Genomic DNA, 27,857 nt, shown 5'->3' on the forward strand with positions numbered 1-27,857 from the left:
TTTCTCAGCCGTGGTCCAAGAGCAATCCTGCCTGCCCAGGGACATGACAAGAGCCCTTCAAGGGACCAGGTGGGAGCCACTCCATGCACATACATGGTCACAGGCCCACTGTCTGCAGACCAAACTTGAGATTAAAGTGGACCCTTGTCCCAGCAACAGCCCTGCTGACCAAGGACCTGGGGGCAGTTCTGTTCACCTTTGGAAAAGACCAAATCCCTACCCTCCCTAGTCTCCGGGAACAAATGTGGAAGAGGAGTTGTCACAACTGATACCAAAGAATATGAAGGATCATAAGAGACTACTATGAACAATTACATGCCAACAAATCAAATAAACTAAAAGAAATGAATAAATTCCTAGAAACATACAACCTACCAGGACTGGATCAGAAAGGAATAGAAAATCTGAATGAATAGTGGCCAAGGAGATGGTAGCAGTAATCAAAAACCTCCCAACAAGGAAAACCTGGGACTGGATGGTTTCATGGGTGAATTCTACCAAACATTTAAAGAAGAATTAATGCCAATCACTCTCAAATTCTTTGAAATAATTGAAGAGGGGAGAATATTTCCAAACTTACTTTCTGAGACCAACATTACCTTCATTCCAAAGCCAGAAAAGGACACCACAAGAAAAGAGAGTTACAGGGCAGTATCCCTCTAATAGATGCAAAAGCCCTCAACTAAATGCTAGCAAACCAAATCCAACAGCACACTGGAAAGATCATACACCACGATCAAGTGGGATTCATCCCTGGGATATGTAGATGGTTCAACATGCATAAATCAATCAATGTGAAACAAGACATTGACAGAATGAAACATTTAAAAAAGGATTTGACAAAGTTAAACATCCTTTAATGATAAAAACTCAACAAATTAGGTACAGAAAGAATGTATCTCAATATAATAAATGCCATGTATGACAACCACAACTAACATCATCCTCAATGATCAAAAGTCAAGAGTTTTTCTGGGTGCCTGGGTGGCTCAGTTGGTTAAGCATCTGACTTCGGCTCAGGTCATGATCCCGGGGTCCTGGGATTGAGCCCCCTGTTGGGCTCCCTGCTCAGCCAGGAGTCAGCTTCTCCCTCTTCCTCTGCAGCTCCCACTGTTTGTGCTCTCTCTCTCTCTCAAATAAATAAATAAAATCTTAAAAAAAAGAAGTTGAGAGCTTTTCCTCTAGAATCAGGAACAAGACAAGGATGTCCACTCCCACCACTTTTATTCAACATAGTACTGGAAGTCCTAGCAATTAGGTAAGAAAAAGAAAAAAAAAAAATCAGGAAGGAAAAAGCAAAACTGTCACTATTTGTAGAGTACATAGACTCATATATAGAAAATCCTCTAATAAACCAATCCTATAAAGTTGCAGGACACAAAATGAGCACACAAAATCAGTTGTGTTTCTATACAATAATAACAAACTATCTAAACAAGAAATTAAGGAAATGATCCCATTTGCAATAGCATCAAAATGAACAAAATACTTAGGAAAATATTTAGCCAAGGATGTAAAAGATCTGAACACTGAAAACTATAAGACACGGATAAAAGAAATTGAAGACGCGAATGGAAGGATATCCCATGTTCATGGATTGGAAGAATTAATAGTGTTAGAACGTCCATACTAGCCAAAGCAATCTACAGATTCAATTCAATCCCTATCAAAATTCCCATGGTATTCTTCACAGGAATAGAAAAAAGTCCTAAAATTTGTATGAAACCTCAAAAGAACCAACATAGCCAAAACAATCTTGAGAAAGAACAGAGTTGGAAGCACCATGGTTCTTGATTTCAAACTATATTTCAAATCTATAGTAATCAAAACAGAATGATGCTGGCATAAAAACAAGCATAGACCAATAGAATAAAATAGACAGCCCAGAAATACCCCCTCTCCCCCGCATATACAGTCAACTAATCTTTGACAGGAGAGCCAAGAATGCTCAATGGGGAAAGGACATTCTTTTCAATAAATGGTGCTGGGAAAACTGGATATCCACATGCAAAAGAATGGAATTGTATCCTTATCTTATGCCACTCACAAAAATTAGTTCAAAATGGGTTTAAGATTTAAATGTAAGACCTGAAACCATAAAGCTCCTAAAAGAAAACTTAGGGGAAAATCTCCTTGACCTTGGTCTTCACAATATTTTTTTGGTCTGGCTCCAAAAGTGCAGGAAACAAAAGCAAACATAAATAAGTGGGACTCTCTCTAACTAAAAAGTTTCTGCACGGCAAAGGAAACATTCAACAAAATGAAAAGGCAGCCTACAGAATGGGAAAAAAATATTTACAGACCATATATCTCAAGGGGTTAATATGGAAAATGCATAAGGAACTCATACAACTGGATAGCAAAGCAAACAACCTGATTGAAAACTGGATAAGGATATGAACAGACATCCCCAAAGAAGACGTACTAAAGGCCAGGTACGTGAAAAGGTGCTCAACATCGCTCATCATCAGGGAAATGCAAATCAGAACCACAATAAAAGATCACCTCGCACCTGTTAGGATGGCTGTTATCCAAAAGATAAGCAGTAAGTGTTGGGAGGGTGTGGAGAAAAGGGAATCCTTGTGCACTGTTCATGGGAGTGCAGATTTGTGCAGCCACTGTGGAAAAATAGGATGGAGGTTCTTTAAAAGATTAAAATAGGACTACTCTGTGATCCAGCCACCCCACTTCTGGGTGCACATGCAAAGGAAATAAAGATAAGATCTTGAAGAGAAATCTGCAGCCCAATATTCCCTGCGGCATCATTCCCAACAGTCGAGATACGGAAACTGCCCGAGTGTCCACTGATGGATAAAGAAAATGTGATACTTATATAAGTGTAATTTGTATATATAAACATAGAAGAACCTGGAAGGTATTATGATGCTCACATTCAGACACAGAATGACAAATACTGCATGATCTCACTTCCATGTGGAATCTAAAAGAAGTCAGCCTCATAGAAACAAGGAAGAACGGTTCTTTGCCGGGGGCCGGGGAGGCGCAGAGATGTGGGTCCACGGATGCCAGCTTTCAGTCACAGGAGAAACGGGGTCTGAGGATCGTGTTCGGCTGGTGATTACAGTCAGTAACACAGTGTTGTGCACTTGGCCGTTGCTAAGAGGTGGATCTTAGAAGTTCTCACCACGCACGCGGTGGTAATGGGGCGAGGTGATGGGCGTGTGGATTAGCTAGGTCATGGTAGTTACCTCACGATATAGTCACAGGCTTCACACCCCAAAAATGTACAGTGTGTATCTGTCAGTCCCAGCTCGGGGAATCTGCAAAACTACGGCCATTCATCATCGTGATTCCGAGCGCCCGTTTGGTGTGGACTCGGTGGGGTGGCTCTGTGATTCAGTGGCGCTCCTGGTGTGGGTTGGAGTTCCAGTTGTGGCTGAGCTGGTGGGTTTGGGCCCTTGGCGGGGGACCACCAGCTGCCCTGGCCCTAGGGCATGTGGCCTTTCATCATGAGACATCCCTGGAGAGAGGCCCCTGAAGTTTCTGCCCCTTCTCTTGGAATCCAGGCGGCCTCCCCGCGGGCAGTGGGCTGCCACGTCCTGAGGACACGTGAGCAGCCGAGGCCTCCGGGCAGCTGAGGGGGTGCCCTCGGACGTGGGCCCTCGAGCGTCAGCAAGCCCTCGGCACCCATGTCTTGTCTGCAGCCTCATGGGGGAGCCTGAGACAGGACCTGCCGCCGAGCTGCCCCCCCCACGTCCTGACCCACAGGAATGACGTCGCCCTGGGAGATGCTCCGTGTTGGCTGAAGCTGCTAAGTGCTGGGTAATTTGTCACATTGTGCGGCTCACCGGTCTGCCCTCCAGCCATCCGTGAATCTCTGTGCCCTGTCCCTAAGTCACGGAGCAGCACGTTTGCATCCCCTGAGTCCAAGGACAATTGTGTTAAAAGCCGTGCGTTCGGGTCCAGGAAAGTGAGAGAAGGCACAGTGCACTCTGTGCCGAGCTTCCCCGCCGACGCCGTGGGTGCTGGATGGGGCTTTGACACGCCGGTTGGCCCCCGGCTCCCCGACCGTCCTGCAGAGCGGCTTGGGGGGTGACGGTCAGGCAGGCCCCCCACCCCTTCAGGGCAGGCCCAGCGCCCCTCTCCGCAGCGGGGGCTGTGAGCCATGGCCCTCACGGGGACAGGGGTGCCGAACCCCAGAACTGTGGGTGAGCAGTTACTTTCTTCTTGTCCCTCCATCTTCCAGGGCCATCTCATCTGGGGGTGCTGGGTAAGATATAGAGCGCCCGGTTAAATTCGAGTTTCAGTTAATGAATTTTTCTTAGTGTAAGTATGTCCAGTGCAATATTGGGGACATCCTCATACTGTGAAATTATTTGCTGGCTCTCTGGGAGTCCTGTCCTCTTGCTGTTGCTGGTGTGCACTTTACTACACCTGGCAGGCTTCTCTGGGTCACAGGTGGAGATGTTTGTGAGCTTTCCTGGGAGATTCAGCACAGAGAGGGCCCCGTCGGCCCAGAGGTGCACAGCATTCCTGCAGAGCACGGGGCTGACAATTGAGAACTGCTCGTAAGAAGGCCCAGGGTTTCACTGGACAGCCGTGGGCACGGGGGCTGTGAAGGTGGGGTCACCCGCGGCCAGCCTTCCTGCGGTTTGGGGAACATGGCAGTTGGCGCTGGGACAGCGGAATGAGCGTGTGGTCCCCATGCAAGCGGCGCCCACACTCACTCCGTGACCATGACCGTGACCCAGACCCTCCCTGAGCTTCCAAGCCTCATCCGCAAAGGGGAGAGGTCGGTCGAGTGATCTTTAATGTCCCCATTTGTTCTACAATCTTCCGAGTATGGTCCTTTTCATCTGAGGCCTCTGCAGAGAAACGGAGGCGTAGCCATGGGGCCCACACACGCATGTGTGCACTGTGCTTCCGTAGGGCTGAGCGGCTCGGCGCTGGAGTGCGTGACATCCAAGCAGAGCAAGGATCAATCACATGCTTCTCCTTTGTTCCCCTTTGGGGTCAGTGACTTGCTCTCATCTTGAGGGGAACGTGTGGTTTCGATGCCTCTCATATAAACACGAGGGTCATTGGGAAAACTGACCCTGAACTGTGCTTTCTTGATTTTCCAGAAAGAAGATTTTTCCACTTCGTGTCTGAAGATTTGTCGTTTCCCTTTTTAGTTTAATTTATTTTAGCCACATGGCCTTCGCAGTTACGTGTAGGTCTCAGGGCATTCCTGATTCCAACAAGGGTCCTCATGGACAGGACCGGTCAATTCTCCTTTCCGCCTGTCCTCACGCCCTGGAGGAGGACGCGGCTCATCCTGGGACATCTGGCCGAGATGGGTGGCGGCCGGTGGGAAGGGAACGTGGGGCGTGCTCCTGTGTCCTGGGTGGCCCCGGCTGGCGGGCTTTGGGGCTAGACCCTGGCAGAAGCCGTGGCCATGTCCCCACCCTCTCCTTCTCCAAACTCTGTTCGGACCAAAAGGAGACCCTCACGTGCAGCCTCAGTGGGACTCACTGGTGATTGGTGCCAGACAGACCCAGCCCTCGCATGTCACGTGGTGGGTGGGCGTCCGCGTGGGGAGGACTGACCCTGGCCCCTGCAGAGCCGAGACTCTTGGAGGAAACCTCAAAGCCTTTCAGGACCAAACAGAAATGACTGAGACCCTGCAGGAGGTGGAAGGGTTCCTGAGGTTGGCAGGTGTCTGGGGGCCTGACGAGTGAGCGGTGGGGGCCAGACCTCAGGTGCTCCTGCGGCCCAGACACTGTCACCCATTAGCACCAGGCCAGCGAGGAAGGATGCGGTGGGGAGCCTCTCCTGTGGGCTGAGTTTTGTCCGCCCACAAATGCATGTTGCGACCCTAACCTGTAGTTAGGTTGTGGCCTTATTTGGAAAGAGGGTCTTTACGGAGGTCATGACGTTAAAGTAGGGTCACAGGGTGGGTCCTGATCCAAGATGACTAATCCAGAGACACACAGAGAAGACAAGGCAGAGATGGGGTGCTATGTCCATGCCCCAGGAAGGCCCGGGGTTGCTGGAACCCCCAGAATCTGGGACAGGCCTGGCCACATTGTCTCTTGCGGCCTCAGAAGGCACAGCCTTGCCACGCCTTGATCCTGGTCCGAGAACTCACTTCCTCTCGCTGAGCCGTGGTGCCGAGCTAAGCACCCCCCGATGCTCACGGCCGTGGTGGTGCCGTCCCGGGACACTCAGGTCGGTGGGCACCGGTGCCCCGTGTCCCCGTGGTGGGCAGGTCTTCGTGTGCTCTAGGAGACAAGACCCCGTCCCCGCCGGAGTGCAGCCCAGGACTCTGGCTGTGTTCACAGAGCATACGGTGTGGACGCCAGGTCCTTCCCAGTAGATGGTGATCATCACCCCAAAGGCCGAGATTCAGCGTCAGCCACCTGAGGGAACCGCCCTTGCCCACGAGACAATGGGTCTCATGAGAACGCTGCTGTGATCTTTTCTGGAGGAAATTGAAAGGGGGACCCATACACACTGGCCCCTTCATCTCCTTCTGGGCCCGAGGGGCCATCAGCCCGGGCAGACCCCGCTCATCCGCTTCCCGTGGAGAAGCAGGGGCAGCTATGACTTGCTTTCTCCCGGCAAGGTTTCCTGGGACCCACCCGAGGGGTTTGGTGACAACGTCCAACCTTGGGTCCTCCCGACCCAGAGACTGGGAGGCACGGCCAGAATGAGCACACCTGCTATCCGGCCAGGGGTGGGCTGCCCTCCCCGCCCTCTGTCCCTTCCAGACAGGATTTGGGGCACAAGGCTGCGTCTGTCTCCTGGTTCTGGGTCCCCTCTGGGCTGGGGCTGGGCAGCTGGGCTCACTGTGCCCTCCCTGTGGTCCGCTCCGGGACTCTGTCCTCAGCCCAGGGCCCGAGCTGCGTGGAGCCACACCCTACAGACCATCCTGTCCCCGCCATCTGGCTCTCCTGGGCTTGTGAACAATTTGCGTGTTTCTGCGCTCAAGACCTCTACTGTTTCCAAAAACCTTCTGTTGACGTGTCGGCTGTGTCCTCGCTGAGCCAGAAGCTTTCTCTGATCATCAATGAGAGATTCAACAAACAAGTTGCTGACCTAGTCATTGGCTGGCTGCTTCATCCAACAAATATTCTCTACTCGAGCACCGACGGGGACTTGTCCCACGGCAGGGAGGGATCTGGGTGAACGAGGCCAAGAAGGCCTGTCCCCATGGGGTTAAGGACCTGAATTTGTCTAAGGGGCAAGGGGGCTGGCAGACAAGGACAGAGGCCCTGGGCCCCGCAGCGGGACTCCTGCCCACAGGACAGCTCCTGGGTGCCCCGAAGTTCCCCACATGGTCCTGGTGGACAGTGCAGGAAGCAGAACCAATGTGGAAATGGGAGCAGCTCAAGCAGTTGGCCGTAATGTCCTGCCAGGGCCTGCGGGAGGCTGAGACCCAGCACCTGGAGAAAACCAGCAGTTGTGAGCGTCTCACTGTGTCTCATCTCTGTCCCCCGACATGCACAGGATGGAGTCTTTCATTTTTTTGGAAGTGGGGTGTTTGCAGGAGAAATTGGAGAAGTTGCAGTCATATTGGAGTTGGTGGGCCCTAATCCAACAGGACTGGTGACCTCATAAGAAGGGGAGGTTTGGGGACAGGCTCCCCAGGGGCGTCCCGTGACATGGAGGCAGAGGTGGGGTGATGTGTCTACAAGCCAAGGGACGCCGAGGACATGGGTGGTGCTGGGAGCTGGACAGACGCCGGGACCCTGTGTGCGGCTGTCCCCGCGAGCAGACGAACGTCCGAGTGTGGGAAAAGGAGAACCTGCTTCACACAAGGAGGGTCTCCCGGACCTGCTGAAGAGTCAGATCTGAAGACTGCATGCTCGTTACTGAAATTCAGGTAAACGAGCCCATTTCTCGTTGCTGTTCCGCTGGAAACCCTGGAACGCCCCCGCAGGTACCTGTGGTTCTGGGCCCAGCCCGTGTTCCACCAGGGGTCTCGCGGACGCCATCCTCAGGAGAGGCCAGCCAGGCGAAGCCCTGGGGACTGTTCATTGGTCAGTTTGCTGACTCCTGAGACAAACCCCCCAGGGGTGACCCCCAACAAGAAGGCTGCAGAGCTGTCCCTCCGAGGTGGACACAGGTAGGAACAGGGCTTTTCCCCACGAGCAGAGCCAGGCACGGACCGGGTGCTCGGGCCACTCCCGTGCTGCCCACTGCCCCCCGGCTCCGATGTCTGTGCTCCTGGGACCTGTGCCACCATCCCTCGCCCCGGAGACGCCCGTGTGGAGAGCAACTGAGCGTGGGGCGGGCCCTGAGACAGCTCTCAGACTGTCCTGAAACAACAGCCCCTGGGGAGGAACCTGGGGTGTGTGGGGACTCTCCCACCTGGACCTCCACCCCTCAGGCTGTGGCGGGGCGGGATGCGGAAGCAGCTCCCAAGCCACCTCCCGCTACCGGAGGAAGCCCTCGGGCCAGGAGGGCAGTGGTTTGGACGGATGGCCCAGGCCTTCCCCAAGAATTCCCGGCCGGCTCGGCGGCGGGCCACAGTCAAGCACCCTCCGGGGCGCCCCCTGCACCCCACGTCTCCACAGAGCAGAGCCCAGAATGAACGGCGGCCAGGCCGGGAGCTGGTGCCTGTCTTTCCCGGGTGGGGGAGGGCGGCAAGACGGATGTGCGGGAGCAGGTTGCCCAGAGATTAGGATCTCGGCTCCTTACAAGATGTATGAAGGCGGCGGCGCTCCCTGCTGGGGCGCGATTCTTCTTCTGGCCCATTAGTGGGGTATCCATCACGGAGCTGTATCTCCCTCTGGAGGTCGGGGAGCATCCATCCTGGCCCGTGGCACTCGGCACTGCCGTGTAGTGCGATCCATCCCAGCAACGCTGGGTGTTGCTCCCGACAGCGCATTAGGACGGACGGGCGCGCGGGGACGGGCGGCTCGGGAGCCCTGCTCTAGGTCCCTGCAGCCCCGACCCCACGCCCTGGCCAGCCCGGTCCCAGGCCCTCTCCCGAGCTCGGGGGAAGGAGCCGGCTGTCCGGGGAAGTGGGGGCAGAGGCCTTGCCAGGGGAAGGGGAGGACGGTCACTCCGACGCCCGTGGGCTCCTTGGGAAGAAGGCGGCGTCTTCTCTCTGGGGTAGGAAACAGGCAGCCTCCTCTGTGGGCCCGTGTCTCTCCTCTTCCGAGTCTCGCAAAGACCGTAGCGGGATCTAGGACCCACCCTAAAGCGGATAATCTCATTTCTAAATCTTAACCTTAATGACACGTAGAAAGACCCTATTTCCCAATAGAGCCACGTTCACTGGGGTTAGGACTCGAACACATGTTTCTGGGGACACGGTTCAGCGTGCTGTGGCGCCTCGGGGTCCCTGTCCGCGTGTGGCCGTCACCTCTGGGAGGAAGACGACAGGCTTACACTCTGGCAGAGCAGAGCAAGTGCAGGGATGAGGCCGGGCGCGGGCTCCGTGCCCCGCTGAGCTCCCGCGCCTCGCGCTCTCTGGCACACGGGCCCTTCTCGTCCCCGACACTTGACCACACCAGCGCCGCCCATCCCGCGCCCGGGCATCAGCATCCTGTCTGGGGGGGCGCGTACTCTCCAGACCTCTGGGCCCCCAGCGTTTCCCGCCAGCCGTCCGCTCAGGCGCCCCAGCCTGGGAGCCCTCCTGGCCCCAAGGCCTCACAGCCCGCGGGGTCTCCCAGACGCTCGGGTCCCGTGGCCGTTGGGGTTCGCAGCTCTTGGTGTCCAAGCTGACGGTGCTCGTTTGTCTCACTGATTGCTGCCTGGCTCGGAGAGTCAGCTCTGGGGAGCAGGGGCCTCTGCCTGCCACGGCCGGTCCTGGAGGCCCCACGGAAGCCGTGGGGTGACAGCTCGCTTTCTGCAGCGCACTTCAAACACTACAGCCGAGGGCGCCTGGGTGGCTCAGTTGGTTAAGCGACTGCCTTCGGCTCAGGTCATGATCCTGGAGTCCCTGGATCGAGTCCCACATCGGGCTCCCTGCTCGGCAGGGAGTCTGCTTCTCCCTCTGACCCTCCCCCCTCTCATGTGCTCTCTCTCATTCTCTCTCTCAAATAAATAAATAAAATAAAAAAAAAACAAAAAAAACAAAAAACACTACAGCCGAGCGCGCGTTTCTGCGACGTCCTTGCTCAGGGGTGGCTGCCTGTCTGCCGGGAAGAAGGGAGGACAGAGCCCCCGCTCGGCTGTTTCCTCTCTGATTAGGTGTGGCTCCCGCGGGACGACACGGCGGGTGAGGAGTCTGCCTGCCACACAGCCACTCGAAGCCGCAGCCTCTGCCGCGGGGAGGCCGAGCACGGGGAGGCCGAGCACGGGGAAGCCGAGCACGGGGAGGCCCAGGGCGAGGAGGCTGCGCGGGGCCGACCCGGGTCTCTGCACCAGGACGCCCCTCGGTCTCTGCCACGCTGGAGACCCCCGGCCTTGCACATCTACTTGCTCAGCTCTGTGCTTCCTGCACTGAGCTCAGCTAAATACACGTGTCCTCATTTTCGGAGCCAACCTGACCTTCGAGAAGCAGCAGTCCTTGTGTGTGGGTCTCTGATGTGGGTCCCGTGCTCCGTGACTGGGGCGTCTGTGCGGAAATTTCTGCTTCTGGAAGTTTGTGCGGAGGTGGTGAGGGGAGGTGGGGGTCCTCCGAGAAGCCACAGGAGACCCCCTCTGGGCCTGCTGGCTCTCTCCCCGTGCGGCCAGCTGCCCTGTGGACAGGCCACATGTCAAGGACAAGAGGGCAGCCCCAGCCGACAGCCAGCAAGGTGCCGAGGCCGCGGTCCATCCACGTGCATCTGTGAACCCCTCTGGCTGCCGTGGCCCCAGCCTGCAAGCGGCTCCTGCCTCCAGAAACTCTCCAGGATGTGGCCCTGCCCACGCCTCCTGCCGCTGGTGGGGACCGTGGGCTGCAGGACCCGGCGAAGCCACGCTGCTTCCTGAGCCACTGAAGATGAGCCTGTCGAAAGCCACCGAGTTCTGGAGTGCCTTGTCCGGCAGCCACGGGGAACGGACGTTCTGTTGTGCAGGACTGGGGGCTCTGTCCTGTTCAGCTGGTCCCTGTGGTCACACCTTTTGTGTGTGGATTTCCAGCATGGCTCACACGCAGGACACCCCCAGCCCTACGGGGGGAGCACACTGGGTGCTCCACTCGGACTCAGAGCCTAGATACAAATCGTGGTCCCGTGGCCTGTGTTCTCGAGGGCACGGGAGGAGTGGGAGCCCCTTGGTGGGCACAGCGGGCCCTTTGGAGCTCGGCTTCCCCTCGCCCACCCAGCTGGTGGCCTGCCCACTTGACGAGTGTGAGAAGCTGGTCCTCACTCCCTTTGCTGGTCTCTGCCGTGAGGACCGGGAAGATGCTGTCCCAGATGGGGAGCATCCGTGGGGCCTTCCCCGCACACGCACGTGCCAGTGGGTCCCTGTCCCCGGGAGAGTGGAGACAACTACTGTCGGATAAGGAAGGACAGAGAGTGTGACCAGACAGAGTGACCCAGCTCCCTGCAGCCCGGCTGCCATCACATGCACGCTTCAGACTCACGTGCACGCTTCACGCACGTGCACACTTCACACACGCACGTTTCACAGACTCACGTGCACGCTTCACACACACACGCTTCACAAACTCACGTGCACGCTTCACACACACACGCTTCAGACTCACGTGCACGCTTCACACACACACGCTTCAGACTCACGTGCACGCTTCACGCACGTGCACACTTCACACACGCACGCTTCACAGACTCACGTGCATGCTTCACACACGCATGCTTCACAGACTCATGTGCTCGCTTCACGCACATGCAAGGTTCACACGCGCATGCTTCACAGACTCACGTGCACGCTTCACACACATACGCTTCACAGACTCACGTGCACGCTTCACGCACGTGCACGCTTCACACACACAGGCTTCACAGTTTCACGTGCACGCTTCATGCACATGCACGCTTCACAGACTCACGTGCACGCTTCACGCACGTGCACGCTTCACACATGTACGCTTCACAGACTCACGTGCATGCTTCACGCACATGCACGCTTCACACACACAGGCTTCACAGTTTCACGTGCACGCTTCACGCACATGCACGCTTCACACATGTACGCTTCACAGACTCACGTGCATGCTTCACGCATTTGCATGCTTCACATGCGCATGCTTCACAGACTCACGTGCATGCTTCACACACATGCATGCTTCACATACACACGCTTCACAGACTCACATACACACTTCACACACACACATGCTTCACACCCACACGCTTCACACATGCACACTTCATACACACACTTCACACACTCACATGCTTCTTACATACAGGCATGCTTCACACGCACACATGCTTCACACGGTTCACACGCACACTTCACATACATGCACACACACACACACACTTGACAGACTCACACGCTTCACAGACTCACATGCATCTCGCATGCACAGTTCATGCACAGTTCACACTTGCGACGCTCACATACATGATGTAGCCACAGGGGCCCTTCTGCTCACCCCTGCTCCCCTTTCCCGCCCCCATTGCCCTGGTGTCTGGAGACCTCACGAATCTGGTCTATTCTGCTCCTCTGAGGAAAGTCCAGGCTGCTTTGTGACACCACCAACTTCCTGGGCTCTTCCTGCCGGCGGCGGCGGATGCAGGGTGTCCGGGCAGCGGCTCTGCGTGTGCGCCAGCCCAGCAGGCTCTGGAAGGAGGGCTGGCATGGGTGCTGGGCGGCCGGGCCCAGCCAGCGTCGGGGTGAGGCCAGACGGGGGCTTGGTGTCTTTCCCGACCCAATCTCTGCGTCTGTCAGAGTGTCCCTGACACCAGGCTCTGGGGAGCCGCGACCTTAGGGACAGCGTCCCTCCCCGGCTGCCTGCCTTCTGCACCCTCCGTCCACAGGCTGCCAGGGCAGGGCCTCGGGGCCCCCTCCTCAGCCACAGGCTTCCCGGCCTCAGGCAGTGTGTGCACACATGTGGGTGGGGGGCTCGGCTCCCCATGGGCTCCCCTCGCCTGTGGGGGACTTGCCCAGAGCAGGTGCACACAGAGGGGCGTGCGGGTGGCCTGTGGGCATTTTCAGGTCCCTGCAAGGTGCATAGACGTGGAGTCAGCAGTGGGCTGGGAGGCCTTCGGGTGCACCCTAGCCCTGTGTGTGCTGGCGACCCTGCAAACGGTCCCACCCGTGGCTCCAGCTTCCGGAACCTCACGCCCCCTGACCTGGCGTTTCCATGCGGGGACATTCAGGCATGCATGGCTTTGACGGGCAGAACTCGCTTTGTGTTCAATAAAAGACGACACAAGAGATCATTAGAGTAACAATGTCAGATTAAATGTGCTGCCGTGAACAAGAGTTGGGCCCCTTTAGGAACGCCTGCAATTTGCTTTGTCTTGCTGGGAACAATATTTTCCCCAAAGACCCCGACACGAGGGCCATTACAAAACGTCATTCATATTGCATAAGTTTAGAAGTGTTCAGCACAAATGACAAAGGCAGGCTTTAGTGCAGTATTTATGCGCTGCTGTGAGCAGGGCATGTATAAGTCATGCGGGTCCCAAGGCTCTCCGGCCCGACGCTCACTTAGGATGTGCTCAGGCTTCGCAGTTAAGGCCGCAGAGAGTCTGCTGCTCGTGGCAGAGGGCTCGCTGCTTCGCGGTGGTGTGCAGGACGGCGAGAATTAGGCCAGCTCGCGGTTCCTGGTAGTGCCTCCTTTCATGCCCCACACTTGTCGTCCGTCTGCACACTGGGCCCAGCTCTGCCTTATTCCTGTCTGGGGCCCGTAGGAGGGACGGGAGACGGAGAGCCAGAGCTCATGCCCGCACATGAGCAGCTGGTGGACGAGTCGCACTTGGAACATGAAGGAAGAGGTGGACAACTGAGGAGAGCAGGCACGGCAGACTGACAGGCACTTCCCAGTGAGGGAGACTCGGGTGGAAAACGGGCACACAGGAGGGGGCGGCTGGAGACGCAGGGAGCCACGTAGCCGCCCGGCCAGGGGCCAGCAGGGCACGGAGGGTGGCGCGCTGCTGGGGGTGGCCTTGGGGTCACACGGGAGTAAGGAAGGTGGGTGTGGAACCAGATGAGCAATGCGCCCTCCTGGGCGTGAAGCTGGGGAGCCGGAGCACAGGTGCTTTCCCCGGGTGCTGCATCAGTCCCCCCATCCCACCAGCAGGTGAGCTCTAGGTCCCACCCTTTGCCTCGGGCCGCCCCCTGCCTGGGCAGGAGTGTTTCCACCCAAGCCGGTGGACAAAGGTCCCCCCAGCAGAGGCGCCCAGTCCCACCCGCCCGGGGCCAGGGAGCAGGGTGCTCACTCCCAAGCCCCACCAAGCAAGGTCACTCCTGCGCCGTGTCCCCAGGGGATCCAGGTCCTAGGCTGCAGCAGTGAGAGGGAGTGGGGGCTCAAACAAAGATCAGGAGCCGTCTCCGAGGGGGTGCAGCACGTCCTGTTAGACTGCTGGCTCCAGAATCATTTGTGTTTTGTACAAACAAAGAATAAAATTAAAGCAAAGAGAAGAAAATGCAATCCTGAAAATTGAAAACAAGCTAAAACAAAAGAACCTAATTATGTATCAAGTTGGTGACAAAACCCCAGGGAGAAAAGCTTTATTTCCAGTGACTTGAGAACACAGTGTTCTGACTGTTCATTCTCGGCGGGAAATATTGGAAGGAGGTTCTCTTAGGGAAGGGGCAAGATAGGCCAGTCAGGCCCTTCAGGAATGGGGGAGGGATCGGGACGGGGGAGGGACGGTGGGGGGGACAGTGGGGGAGGGGAGGGAAGGAGACAGCTGGAGAGAAGCAGGAGATGGGCTTGTGCTTCCCAGGCATGTCCGACCTAGTTGTGGCCCCCGCGGTGCCGGTTTCTGCCTCTCCGCACCTTCCCCTCCCTGGAGCTGCCCCCTTCGGCCCCTGCCTGGGAGGCCTGGGGGCACCTGGAAGCTGTGAGGGGCACGGGCCCCTGGGAGAGGAGACTCATGGGTGGTGAGAAGCGGCCCAGAGAGGGAGGAAGGGAAGGTCTCCCGGGGAGGGTGTCCAGGGCCAGGGCCCTTCTGGGGCCTCTTTCTGGGGCCTGACACCCTTTGGTCGGCGGGGCCTCCGGCTGCCCCGCAGGACATGGCGCGGTTGGGTGTTTTTTTTCTGAACCCAGCAGGACCCCGGCGCCCGAGGAGGCTGGGCCGTGACAGGGGTCAGGCTTGGACCCCTCCGTGTGCGAGCTGGGGGTTTACAACTGAGGGGGTGGGCTGCAAGCCTGGGAGGGGAGCAGGGATGGGGGAAGGGTGGGGGAGAAGCCAAGGCCCGGAGCTTTCTGGGTTTAGAGGCAACTTCGACATCTTGTGAATATTTTACGGAATTCTATGAAACTTTCACAATCCAGCGGCTGAGAATTGAGAGCTCAGCACACTGGCGTCTCGCCACGTGTCAAGTCGTGGGCAGCCAGCCGCCAACACCGTCTCAGGTGACCGCAGCACGCGGACCGGGACCGGACTCCAAGTGGGATGAAAGCCGGGAAAACGCAGAAACAACCCAGGGTGTCCGGCCTCCAGCAGGTGGCCTGGGGCCCAGCGTCCAGGGGCTCCAGGTGTGGACACGGGAGGAGTCTATTCCAGAAAGCTGCCCAGTTTATGGGAAGTATAGGGGACAGAGGAGTGTGGCCTTGACCCGGTCACCAGGATCCCGTCAGCTGGAAGGACCCGAGCCTGAGGGTTGCCATTTCCAGGGGGCTCTGGCACCCAGAGACGAGGGCTGAGGTCTCCAGAACCTTCTGCTGGGTGGGAGGGGAGGGGGCCACACGTGTGTGCTTCACGGGCACGACCTCTGCGTCCGTGGCGTTCCCGCCCCCCTCTGCTGCAGACCCTGTCCCCCAGGGCCCCGCGGCCCTGCTCTCTGCACCCCACGGTTTGGCCCCAACCCAGCTAGTGTCCCCCCGAGACGGAGGACTTGGTTTTCCTTGAGAGAAAAGTCTGCCCTTTGGCTTTGAGGCCCCAGCGTCCGCCCCAGCTGTCTAAATCATGAGGGTGGTTTCCTCACTCTGTTTAATTTTGGTTTGGTTTGGTTTTATTCGATGTTTTAATTACCCAAGCAGTGTATGCTCATCGTAGCAAGTCGAACCACATAATGAAAACGTTAGCCTCCCTCCCAGCCTTCAGACCCGTCCCTCTGAGGGCGGAAGCGCGAAGCTCGGTCATCATCTGTCTGTACACTTCTCCACACTCATGCGAACGGCACGATTTAAGGTACACCAGTGAGCTTTTTCTGTCTCCTTCGTTTTGCACAAACCTGCGACCCGACCGCACCCGCGGCCCAGACCACACCCGCGGCTCCGGATATTTTTCTTCTCCTGCTGCACATGGCAGCTGCATACGCACATAGACACACTCACAGTCAGTACGCACGCACATGCACACACATGCAGTGGACAGACACCCACACACACTCAGTGTACACACATGTACACAAATACAGTGTACGCACACACGCATGCACACTCAGTGAACACACACGCTCACATGCACACTCATTGTACGCACACACATGCACACACTCATGTATGCACACTTAGTGTATGCATACCCACACAGTGGACACACAGTGCACACACGCACACACTCACACATGTGCACATATGCAGAGGACACACACAGTGCACACACGCTCACATGCACCCTCAGTGTACGCGCACACACACACACACACACACGCAGTGGACACACACATGTGCACAGTTAGAACCAGAGGAATGCATGCAGAGCTGTCAGCTCACTTCTGAGGAATCCAGCGATTTGCTGGAAAGTGTTGAGATGCCTCTCACTTTTAATGTGATAAACTTCTATGTCATTCGAATTTTATGCTGTGGAAAAAAAGGAAGCTAGCGGTCATTTTCAACTAAGAACTCCCTTCCTCTGGCAGGGATTGGGATGCACGAGAAAGCAGCCCCGCCCGCGCGGCCGACCTGCACCCACGCTCTGCACATCTGGATGGCAATCACGGAAGCCGGGTCCTCTCCTGGACCCCGGAAGTGAGCTGCTGCCGCCTGATGGTTCACGGCCCCCATGTTAGAATCTGGAGGTGCTTCTTTCCTGCGTGTGGGTCTCGGGGCCCCTGATTGCCAGGGAGTGTTACCGGTTTTCCATTTCCCCAGCTCCCAAGTGCCGATGCCATCGGCCTAGGGACTTCAAGCCCTGCTCTCCCTGAGCCTGGGGAGCCCGTGTGCTTCAGCCATGTGGAGAGCAACGTGGATGCCGAGGCTGCAGAGGCTGTTAATGAAGGGGTGGTTGCAAAAAATATCCTTTCCTCCAATTCGGGTTGTCAAGGACTACTGGGTCAGCTGGAGTACGGGTAATTGCGTGTGTGCAAGAGTGTCTGCATATGCACGTGTGTGGGTGAGTGTGCATGTGTGTGAGTGTGTGTGCACGAGTGTATGTGCACGTGTGGGTGAGTGTGCGTGTGTGTGGGTGAGTGTGCGAGTGCACGAGTGTCTGTATGTGCACGTGTGGGTGAGTGTGCGTGTGCATGAGTATCTGTGCACGTGTGGGTGAGTGTGCGAGTGCATGAGTGTCTGTATGTGCACGTGTGGGTGAGTGCATGTGCACGAGTGTCTGCATGTGCATGTGTGTGGGTGAGTGTGCATGTGTGTGGGTGAGTGCATGTGCGCACGAGTGTATGTGCACATGTGGGTGAGTGTGCATGTGTGTGGGTGAGTGCGTGTGTGCACGAGTGTCTGTGCGTGAGTGTGTGTGTGCATGTGCACACGAGTGTCTGCATGTGCGCTTGTGTGAGTGAGTGTGCGTGCGTGTGGAGGTGAGTGTGCATGTGTGGGGTGAGTGTACACGCATGTGTGCGTGTGTGTGAGTGTGTGCGTGCATGTGTGTGCTGACACACTTTTCCTGGATTCCCATGGCAGTCCCAGGGCGATTTTGGGAGGCTCCCCGAGGGCTGCTTTCTGGGTGCAGGGCCCGCGCATGGCGGACTTGATCAGGCGAGGACTGGCTTGGCACGTGCGGGAGCCAACGTCACTTCAGCCTCATGGCTGTGGGGGCCGGACGGGCCCTGCGACCACGGGCCTCACGGGCCTGGTGTTGGTGGATCCCTGCCTGTTTTTGTGAGCGATGTTTCGTTGGAACTTGGCTGGGCTCGTTCATTCACGATCGTCCGGGGCTGCTCTGGATCTACGGTGGCGTGTGCGGTGGTTGCGAGGCCCGCGAGGCCCACTCGCCCGGCGTTTGCTGTCGGGCCCCCTGGGAGAGCTCGGGGCACCGGCCCTGACCCTGACCAAGGCCTGGCGAGGACGATAGGAAACCTCTGCAAAGAAAAGTGGTTTTACACTATTCTGTATAAGGAGGGTTACACAGCACACATTTAATTATTCTAAGACCGCAGTAAAGCCCACATTCTTGCCCCTCTGACAGCACCACCAGCCTGTTCTAATGATAGTGTGTTTATTTTGTGAAGCGTAACATCTTACTGAGAAGTATTAAAAATTAATACTAACTTCAAGTCTGAAAATGTGGTCAGTAAATCCACCTTATTTGAGCTCTTGGGAGTGTCCATTACCTCCGAACAGTTTTCATCCGGGATAGGAACAGAGTGCTAACTCTTTGTAAAATGTTCTTTAGGTTAAGAAAAGGTCCCTTCTCGTAGGGGGTTTGGCAACCGAGCAAAATGAAATCCCATCTGAATGCAGTGCTGTGCTGTGTTTCAGTTCCGTAACGAGAAGCAGAGCCCATGGGACCAGGTACCAGAGCGAAGGCCACATTCGGTTTAATTTATGAGGAGAGAAACCTGACCCGCTGTGTTTAAAAACTTGGTGACACCGTGCAGGTGGATGTGAGTGCCGGCTCTGCCCTCCGCCACAGCCGTCATTCTCCACCGACCCGAAATCCCTTGAGGGGACTGTTCCAGGGGTTTGCAGAAAGGACGACCCCTCGGTCAAAGTAACTTCGTGTAGGAACGTTCTGGACTGAGGTTCCCCTGTGGGGTGGCTGGCAGGTGACGGGGTCTGGAGAAGGGTTCCGCGTCGGTGGGAGACGGGCCCATTCCCGCACCATCAGGGAGACCCCCGGGCCCCTCTGGGGCAGGCTCGGAGCTCACAAAGTCATCTTCATGGTTCTGTTGGCGGTTCAGGTCTTTTGCCAAGTCTGAGAAAGCTGGCCTTTCCCCAGGGTGCCCACCCCGCTCTGGCAACCGGGATTTGGGGAGGAAAAGCCCCTTGTCATGTCACCGCCCCGGTGCTCTGTCCTGGCTCTCCTGTGCAGTGGGGTCCCTGTTTGGTGTTTGCGCTTTGGGGGTGCCCGTAGCCCTCTGCACTCAGAGCCTCCTCTGAAGCGCTCCCAAGGCATGGGATTCACGCAGCACCCCGTACGCCCCTCATTGTCCCCAAGTACGCAGCAACTGGACTTGCTGGCCTCCCCTCAGGCAGTGGCTGACCTCACCAGTTCCCCTGCTTGGACCCTCGGGCAGGCAACCCCCGGGTGCCACTTAAAAGCTAGTCCCGCTGCTCAGAGTGTGTCCATGGGCGCATCCGTGCATCGCCATGGGGTCAGCATGAGCCCGCCTGCAAGGTCTGCTCGACCCCGCCCGGGAAGGGCCGCCCCGGTGCACTGCCGGGGACGAAGACCTTGGACAGGTCCCGGCCTCCCAGGGCTGGGCTGGTGGCAGAGGGCAAGGCCCAGCTCTGTTGGCTCTGTGGAGGCCTCCGTGCAGGGCCCCGGGCTGGACGGCTCACACTCTCAGGCCATGAGGTACGGGGCAGAGATGGGCAGGGCCTGGCCACAGGGGGTCCCTGCAGGGGGAGTCGTGCCAAAGACCTCACCCTGGGGCCCCATGCAGCCCAGGGGCCTGGGGACACAGACCCCACTGAGGACCCCTCTCCTGCCGACCCCCAAAGCTCTTGGGCTCACATCCTACAGGAATCCCCCCAAGGGTGTGCCCCTCCAAACAAAGAGCCCTCTGTCCCCCCGCACCAAGGAAAGGTGCCGCTCGCTCATGAGAACCTTCACTGAGGTAACAAGGGAGCTTAGACTTCTAACAAGGGTGACCTGGGTTCTAGATTCTTCTGCCCTAGGGAGTTAGTGGAAGGGTTCCTCTTCCCCATTTTGGGCTCACCCTCAGTCCCTTCTCGAGCCGGCCGGGGAGGTGGACACTGAGTGCCGTGCCCTCGTGGAACCATGGACGGCATCCCCAGGGCCATCAGCACGGTTCCCGCACTGACGTGGCGGCAGTGACCCCACCAACGGCCCGCTGATGCCCACCCCACAGCTGCCCTCCAGCTCACTCCTGGATCCCTCTGGACCCGTGTGCCCCGGGGTCCTGGAGGCCTCAGAATTGTCTCCATGCTGTGACCTCTGCCCTGACCCCTGCTCAGCCCCAGCCTGGCAGGCTGTCCACCGGCCCGGCCTGGCTCCAGGAGCGCACAGGAGGGTCTTCTTCAGTTACCCACCCGCTGTGCTCACCCTTCCCCGGGGCTGCCGACAAGGGTGCGTGGCTCCTGCCTGTGCTGCAGGAACAGAGCGGTCTGGGCAGCCCCGGGGTCCGAGCAGCGGGGAGCCCCCGAGTGGAGGAAGGGGTGTCGCCGTGTCAGCTGGAAGCGTGCAGAGTGGGCCCTGCTGACCGAACAGCTCCTGCGTAAGGGTCAGTCCCCTGGAAGCGCTGGGGGTGAAGCAAGCAGGGTGCTGGCCTCCCGTGTGTTTATTTCTTGCACGATGACCCCTTCAGGTCGGAATTCACCAGGACCCTTCCCTGTTGAGGAAGTCCAAAAGCGATTCCCGGTTTCCTTGTCACATCACCAAGCAGACTGTCCCCGCGAGGCAGGTGGCGGGCACGACTGACCATCGGCTTGCCTGCATGCAGGGCGGCCTCCCCTGCACCCGACGGCCGATGGGCTGCCTGTGGCGCTCGTGCTTGGGGCCTGGTGCAGACTTCCAACTGACCGGCTGTGGACATCGGCAACCGGCTCTGCTCGGGGGCTGGGGGCCGGGCCGGGAGATCCAGCTTGTCCTCACCAACGGGCTGCTGTGTCCTGGGTGTGGACGTGGAGGCCAGAGCTGCAGTTCCCGTGTTATCTCTTGGACAGTGGCCTGGTGGGCGCTGGGGTGGCGGTAGGTGTGTGGGGGACAGATCGCCAGCGACCCGTCCGTTCCATCCTGGCCTCCGGGCCTGAGTGCTGATGAACGGCAGCTCGCGGCTCCCCGGAAGTGTATGTTTTCAGCCAGCCCTCTCCCGTTCCCTTGGGTGGTGTCCCTGACAGAGGGGACCTTCTCTCTGGACACGCGGGCGCTGGGGCCAGCTCTCCTCCACATGCGGAGGGAGTCCACGAACAGCTCTCTCTGCAGTCATGGGCACTTCCGAATTCTGCTGCTTCTCGGGAGCCTGTAGCCGCCTGCCCCGAGGGTCCCCACGACGTCCGAGGGCTCCGAGCCCTGGGGCCACAGACGAGGCCAAACCCTGGAGCCGGCTCGCGTGGAAATGGACGGAGCGCATGCCCCGGAGCCGCGGCGAGAGCGGGACAGAGACGGGGAGGAGGTGCACGGACCTCCCTGGGCGCGCGGGCCCTGGAGGAGCTGAGCCAGGACGCGGGTCCGTAAACCCCGGTGTCCATAGAGGGCAGTCTTGGTATACTGACGGGACGCTGCGACCCAGAATCGCATTTGTTCTCACTTAGCAGAAAAATATGCGATAAATTTCCACTACAGCAAAATCAACATGTCTTTTTTATTAAGAATGTCACAGAGCCAATTACTTGTGTTTATGTCCCAGCTGTGTGTGTTGTTGCTTTTAGAACAAACAACACGCCCTCTCTGCTGCAGAAAGAGCATGTGCTGGTCTGAAATGAAGCCCGGCGGCTAAAAAGTTGAGCCCTCCTGGCTGGCGGGGAATCACTGTGGAGCCGGCTCTGAAGGGAAGGAAGCGGCGGAGCCTCTCCTTGGACGCGGGCACCGCAGGGCAGCGGTGGGGGGATCCCCGCTGGGCTCTGGCCGGACAGGCCTGCCCTTTGCCCCGATGCCACCGCGGCCACCGGGGTCAGCAAGCCTGAGCGAGGGCGCCGGGGCCGCGGGCAGTGTGTCCGCGGGGCGTGTGCGGTTATGCGCGGCCCCGACCATGGTGGCCCGTTGCGCGGGCATAGACGGCTCTTCGGGTGCCGTGGGGCAGCCCTTTGACGAAAGCCAATGGGGCCCACCCTGCGAGCTTAGTCTTTAAGAGGAAGTTGATGTGCAAGAAAAAACTGTGGGTGAAGGGAAAGAATATGCTTTTCGTTGGGAATCTGCAAGGCAGTGGGGCCACCTCTCTGGGGTTCTGTGGCTGCTGCCGGAGCCCGCGGTGACAGGCGGTCCCGGGCACAGCCTCTCTGCTCTGAGCTTGGCTGCTGGGACCTCGAGGATGCTCTGTGGTGCTGCCAGAGTCGCGGGCATCTTCCCCGAGCGCTCCCCTCCTGGCGGCCACCTTCCCGCCACGTCTCCGTCTCTGAGGTCGCTGCTGCAAACTCATTCATTAGCAAGTCCTGGTTTGCCCCAGAGTCACAAAGGCAGGTGAGACCCTGGGCTGCTTGTTCTGGGTCAGGGCGGGGTCTGCCCGCCTGCAGGACTTGCCCCATTTCATCCTCTCAAGAGGCTTCCTGGCCGCCCCCTCCCCCGGGCATCTCGGGATCGGAATGATGCGTCCACATGTCTTTCTTCCCCCACAGGCTTGGACTCACATTGTCTCAGCGTCTGACCAGAAGTCGGAGCCTGACCAGTTTACAAAACGAAGCATAAATCATGAAGTGGGTGCATGAGCTCTCGGCACCCCATATGCGGACGCGGGGCTGGTGTTTGCTCTGTTGACAAGGGAGGAGGTCACACAGAGCCATACAGTCAGACTTGGCCACGGGCCCGTGTGTATAGACTCGCTCTCTCTGGCTCCGGCCAGGACAGCCTGGGGAGACGCTGCTGGGTCAGGGGGCGTCCCGGCCGGCTGGCGGCTGGGCGAGGATCGGCAAACCTCATCACAGCGCTCCTGCTCCAGCCTGTGACTTGGCCATCGTGCTGAGTTAGGAAGGTCAGTGTGGTGACCGTCTTCCTCTGACCTCAGTGGTCTGGAAGAGCCCCACGATTACCGAGCAGAGTGTCCTGGACACACGGGGGGCTGCTTCTGCCCAACCTATAGGCTGGTCCATGTGCTCACCGCTCTCCATCTCTCAGCCTTTCCCTCGTCCTTGGCTCTTCATGGTTGCAACATGGCTACCCGAGCTGCAGCTGCGGCCACATTGCCACGTGATGGTTAATTTTATGTGTTGACCTGGGTAGGTCAGGGTGCCCATATCTTGGGTCAAACGTCAGTCTGGGTGTTGCTGTGAAGGTAATTTTTTAGATGTAATTAGCATTTAAGCCAGTAGACTTTGAGTCTATTGTGGGTGGGCCTCATCCAATCAGTTGAAGACCTCAAGAGCAAAGACAGGTTTCTTCTGCCCGAATTTCCGGCCTGCCAGCCACCCTTCACATTTTGGACTCAAGATGGCCACACCAACTCTTCCCTGAATTTCTGGCTTGCCAGCACGTTCCACAGATTTCAGACCCGAGCCAACTGCTTAAGATCTGTCTCTCTGTGGGCATATTTACAAACACCAACACACACACTATCGGTTCTGGTTTTTTGGAGAAGTCTGACTAACACAGCCCTAGGGGGCCAGCACTGGGTCACCTGGCCACGCCTCTCTGCACGGCAGGTCAGCAAATTGGGCGTCTCACCTGTCCTGCTTCTGAGGTGCAGGAAGAAGGGCCGGGGGCCTTGCCACGTTCTCTGCAGGGTCTGCAGTCCAGGTTCCGTGGGACCAGAGCGGACCAGCGTCCACATCGCCCCCACCCCTTCTGGGATGCATGCCCAGGACAGTCCGGCGTGTTGTCCTGGTCCCAAGAGGTCACAGCTGACTGCCAGAGCCCAGTGTGCAGACTGGGGGTCCGCCCAGCCTGTGGTCAATTGTCTGGGCTCAGAGAACTCGGGAAAAAGCAAGCTTTTCTGTTATATATTAGTCCCTAAAATTCAATTTCTGTTCAGTTGCACATGACCACACAAGGATGAGGTTGACATAATTTAAAAATCTTTGTGTTCTCAGAGTTATAACTTCCTCCCAGACAGCCAGGTTAGAAGGATGATAGAACAATTTTAAGAAAAAGGAGAAAAATTCTTGATTGAGTTGGAGACTAATACTTAATTAAATCTGTTATGTTTCTAGGTATGTAATAATTTACCTGTATGAAAAAAATAAAATATACAGGTAAATAGAATATGCAAAGTAGTTTAGCATGGGATCACTGATAAACAGAAAATCCTGGAGCTTGAAACAAGGAGAAAATACGGCCTTTTTCAAATAGACTCCGTGTTCTACATGTAAAACTTGGTAATTAAAATTCTGAAAAATCAGATGGCCCTCTTTACTTTTTCTTCTGAAGCAGAAACACAGGCACCTCACTTACCCAAAGATGTTATTTTGGTTGGGAGTGAGAAGAAATGATGGGAAAAAGCCCTATCAAATAGTAGCAAAACCGGCGGAAATTACACCCTGCGCAGACAGAAGCTGTGTCTGGACTCACAGCTCGGGAGCTGACGGAGCACCTCCTTCTTGGACGTGCACACCGCTCCCCTGCCTGAGGCTCATTCACTGGGGTCTATGCGAATCAGAATCGCCCATCATGAGCTCCTCAAGCCAAGGTGGTCCTCGGGCCGTCAGCGGCAGGGAGTCCCTGCACCTCTGTGAGGGCCTCGGGGACAGCGAGTCAGGACACAGGAAGGACCACGGACAGGAGGCACGTGTGAATTTTCAGCTGTTTGCATGGATCTCGTGAGTGTCTCGCCCGTGGGGCCCGAGCGGCAGGTCGTGGCCTGGCGGGGGATGGGCGGGCGGCAGCCGAGACTCGGGAAGCTGGTGTCTGGGTTCCCGTGGCCCACCCACGTGGAGGTGGGCCCGGCGAGGCATGCAAGGGAGAAGGCGTGACAGGAGCCAGGGAGAGAGGGAGGCGTGTGTGTTGAATCGGGGAGCGGAGCCCACGTTTCCAGCTTGGGGCATGGAGGGTGAATCCGGACGCTGCCTGTTTGTGGTCCAGCATCAGCTCAGACGATCAGAGCGGTGACCGGGAAGCCGAGAGCCACAGACAGCCCGGCCTGCACCGGCAGGGTGTCCAGGCTGGAGCCGGGCCCCTCGGCATGGGGCCTCGCGCTCGCTGTCCCAGGGCGGAGCTGAGTTCTGGAGGCTCCCCGCAAGGACGGGGATGAGCGTGAAGCGGGGCTGGCGTGGGGGCTGAGGGCGGGCGCAGCACCGGGCGGGGAGCACAGTGAAATCAGCAGCCTCCTTGTTCCTGACGCGCGGGCGGGGGGTGCTCTGTGCCGCCCCCCACGCCTCGGTGCTGGCGCCTGACTCCCTGCAGGAATCCTGATGTGTCTGGATTGCGATGGGGCAAAGCTCAGTCCCGCCAGAGCCACACTGGCCTCTTGCACTTGCCCTGCTGGCCGTGAGCTCAGGGCCATTGACCACCGCTGGCTCCGTGGCCATCAGGAGGGACCGGCCCTGCTGCGGTCGATGCAGACCTCATACCCCAGGGGTGGACCCCACGGAGGGCCCTGCCCAGGCCTCGGTCCTCTCCCTGCCTCCCGAATTGTCCCACTGGAGCTCCCATCACACACGGCCAGCTCAAAGCCAGAAGACCCCTGCCGGAGGACACGGAGTCAGGCCTTGGACCCCCCATGAAACGCGGAACGCTGTCTGGGGGGGCCTCAGAGGCTAAACAGAGTGAGCGCGTGGCCTGCAGCGCTCAGCTCGCGGCTCTGGGCCTCCCGGGTGAGGTCAGGCGCAGACCCCGGGCAGGCAGGGCAACAAGCCGGCTCTTGGTCATGTGGAGGCTCCTCCGCGTGCGAGTTCCCAGACACGTGCGAGTTATTCACATTCTGTTTTACGGGAAATACTCAGCAAGTATGAATGGACCTGGGGACCGAGATACTTCTTGCTTGTCTCATTTTTCTTTAGTTTTGAGGCATATGATGTGATTTTTCTAGCAAGCGCTCAGAGGTTCAGAAGGCTGCCCTCACTCAACCCCGCGTCGTGGTCCCGGCATCGAAAGGACAAAGCGGGGGGGCGTGTGCTTGGGGCAGAGAGGCGGGAGTCCCGTCACACCCTGGAGGGGAGCGTCTGGCCCTTCGCCTTCGGTCGCCCACTTTCCTCCTTCCCTCTGTGTCTCCCAAGTCCTCATGGCCTTTCTGGCATCAGGACCCTGGAGGTGTCCCAGGCCCCCAGGAGCTCAAGGCCTGGCGCCTCGGGCACGAGGGTCTGGAGGGTGCGGTCTACCTGCCGCTTTGGCTCTCACTCATCCTTCCCTGCCCCGCGGCCCGCCCACCCACCCAGGCCTGGCTGGGGAGGGCCTGTGCCTCTGACGCCATGGGGAGGCTCTAGTTCCCCTGGGGAGGGGCCGTCTGCTCAGCATTCCTCGCTCCCCATCCCTGCCGGTGCCACCTCCCCTCTGGCCCCACCTGTGGACGCAGGTGGAGAACAGCATCAGTGGGACCTTTCCCCTGGAGCCTCTGAGCACGCAGAAGCATCTCCCCCAGGGCCGTCGCGGAGAGCCGCGGACATGGCGCCCACTGTGAACATAGACCTCGCCGAGCGGGAGACAGAGGGTGCGGGAGCCCCGGCTGGGCACGCTGAGCCTGCTACGGAGGACGGGCCTCTCTATTTATGGAAACAGAAAGGATGATGTTATGGGCTGAATTATGTGCCCCCCAAATTCACAGGGTGATGCCCTAACCCAGTGTGACTTGCTGGAGACGGGGCCATTCAGGAGGTGCCTGAGGTGACATGAGGTCACTAGGGTGGCCTCGTCAGTCTGAGCGGTGTCCTTGTCAGGAGAGATGAGGACACAGGCACGGAGGGACGTCCGAGGGAGTGCACGGAAGACAGCTGTCCACACGTCAGGGACAGAGGCCCCTGGAGAACCCCACCTGGGATCTCGATCTCGGCCATGCAGCCTCTCGGACAGGAAGAATGTGAACATCTGTTGCTTAAACCTCCCGATCTGGTATTTTTTATGGCAGAGCTCGCCGGGACACACTGACTTGGGAAGGGGGTGGGATCGTGGGGCAGCTGCAGGAGCCCGGCTGGTGGCTCTGAGGCTGGGCTGGGCCAGGGCTGGGCACCCCTGGGCAGCCCTGGGGGCTCCCTCTGCCCTCCGGCCAGAAGCACTGAGGCTGCTGGGTCACCAGGGGCCGGGGTAGCCACAGGTGGGGTCACCGCAAGGGACAGAACCAGCTGCGCCCGAGCCCATCTGTCCAGTGCTGTCTGTCCCAGGCAAGCCCCTTGTCCCTGAGAGGGCAGGTGTGTGCATGCGTGTGCGTGTACATGGCGTGTGTGTGTGTGTGTGCATTTTCCCAGGAGGAAGGGATGGTCCAGCTCTCCTGCCCCCGTCCAGGGGCCAGGCTCTGGGGTCTCGGCGTGGATGGGGTGTTGTCTCTGCCCTTGCGAGCCCTGGGGCGCCCGCACCCTCCAGCCCCGTGGAGGAATTAGGTTCGCTGTGCTGGGTGTAGCCAGTTCCCTGCATCTACTGGTTTCTCCTGAAAGAAAGCTTCTGTTTGGTTCTAATGAGTAGCTTTTCCTAAAGAGAAACAGTAATAACAGCAGAAACATAAGTGGTTCTGTAAACTTGTAATCACACGTGTCAAACACCGGGCAGCGTTTTCCCTCTGAAATAGACGCGGTGGGGAATAACACGGCGCGGCTCAGGGACCGGCGTTTCCTCCGACAGAAGTTAATTCTAAACTAAGTACTCCCTGGAAGAAAAGCGGGGAAAACATTTTTACATGTCTATCATTTGTCCTCGGAGGACACAAAACAAATATGTTTTTTAACGCGTGACACCTGCATTATTCCGGTGGCCTCGGGCTATGTGTTGTTTCCAGGTTGCAGAATTGGAGAAGAAAACAGC

Source organism: Halichoerus grypus, chromosome 2 (assembly GCF_964656455.1).
Source record: "Halichoerus grypus chromosome 2, mHalGry1.hap1.1, whole genome shotgun sequence".
NCBI lineage: Eukaryota > Metazoa > Chordata > Mammalia > Carnivora > Phocidae > Halichoerus > Halichoerus grypus.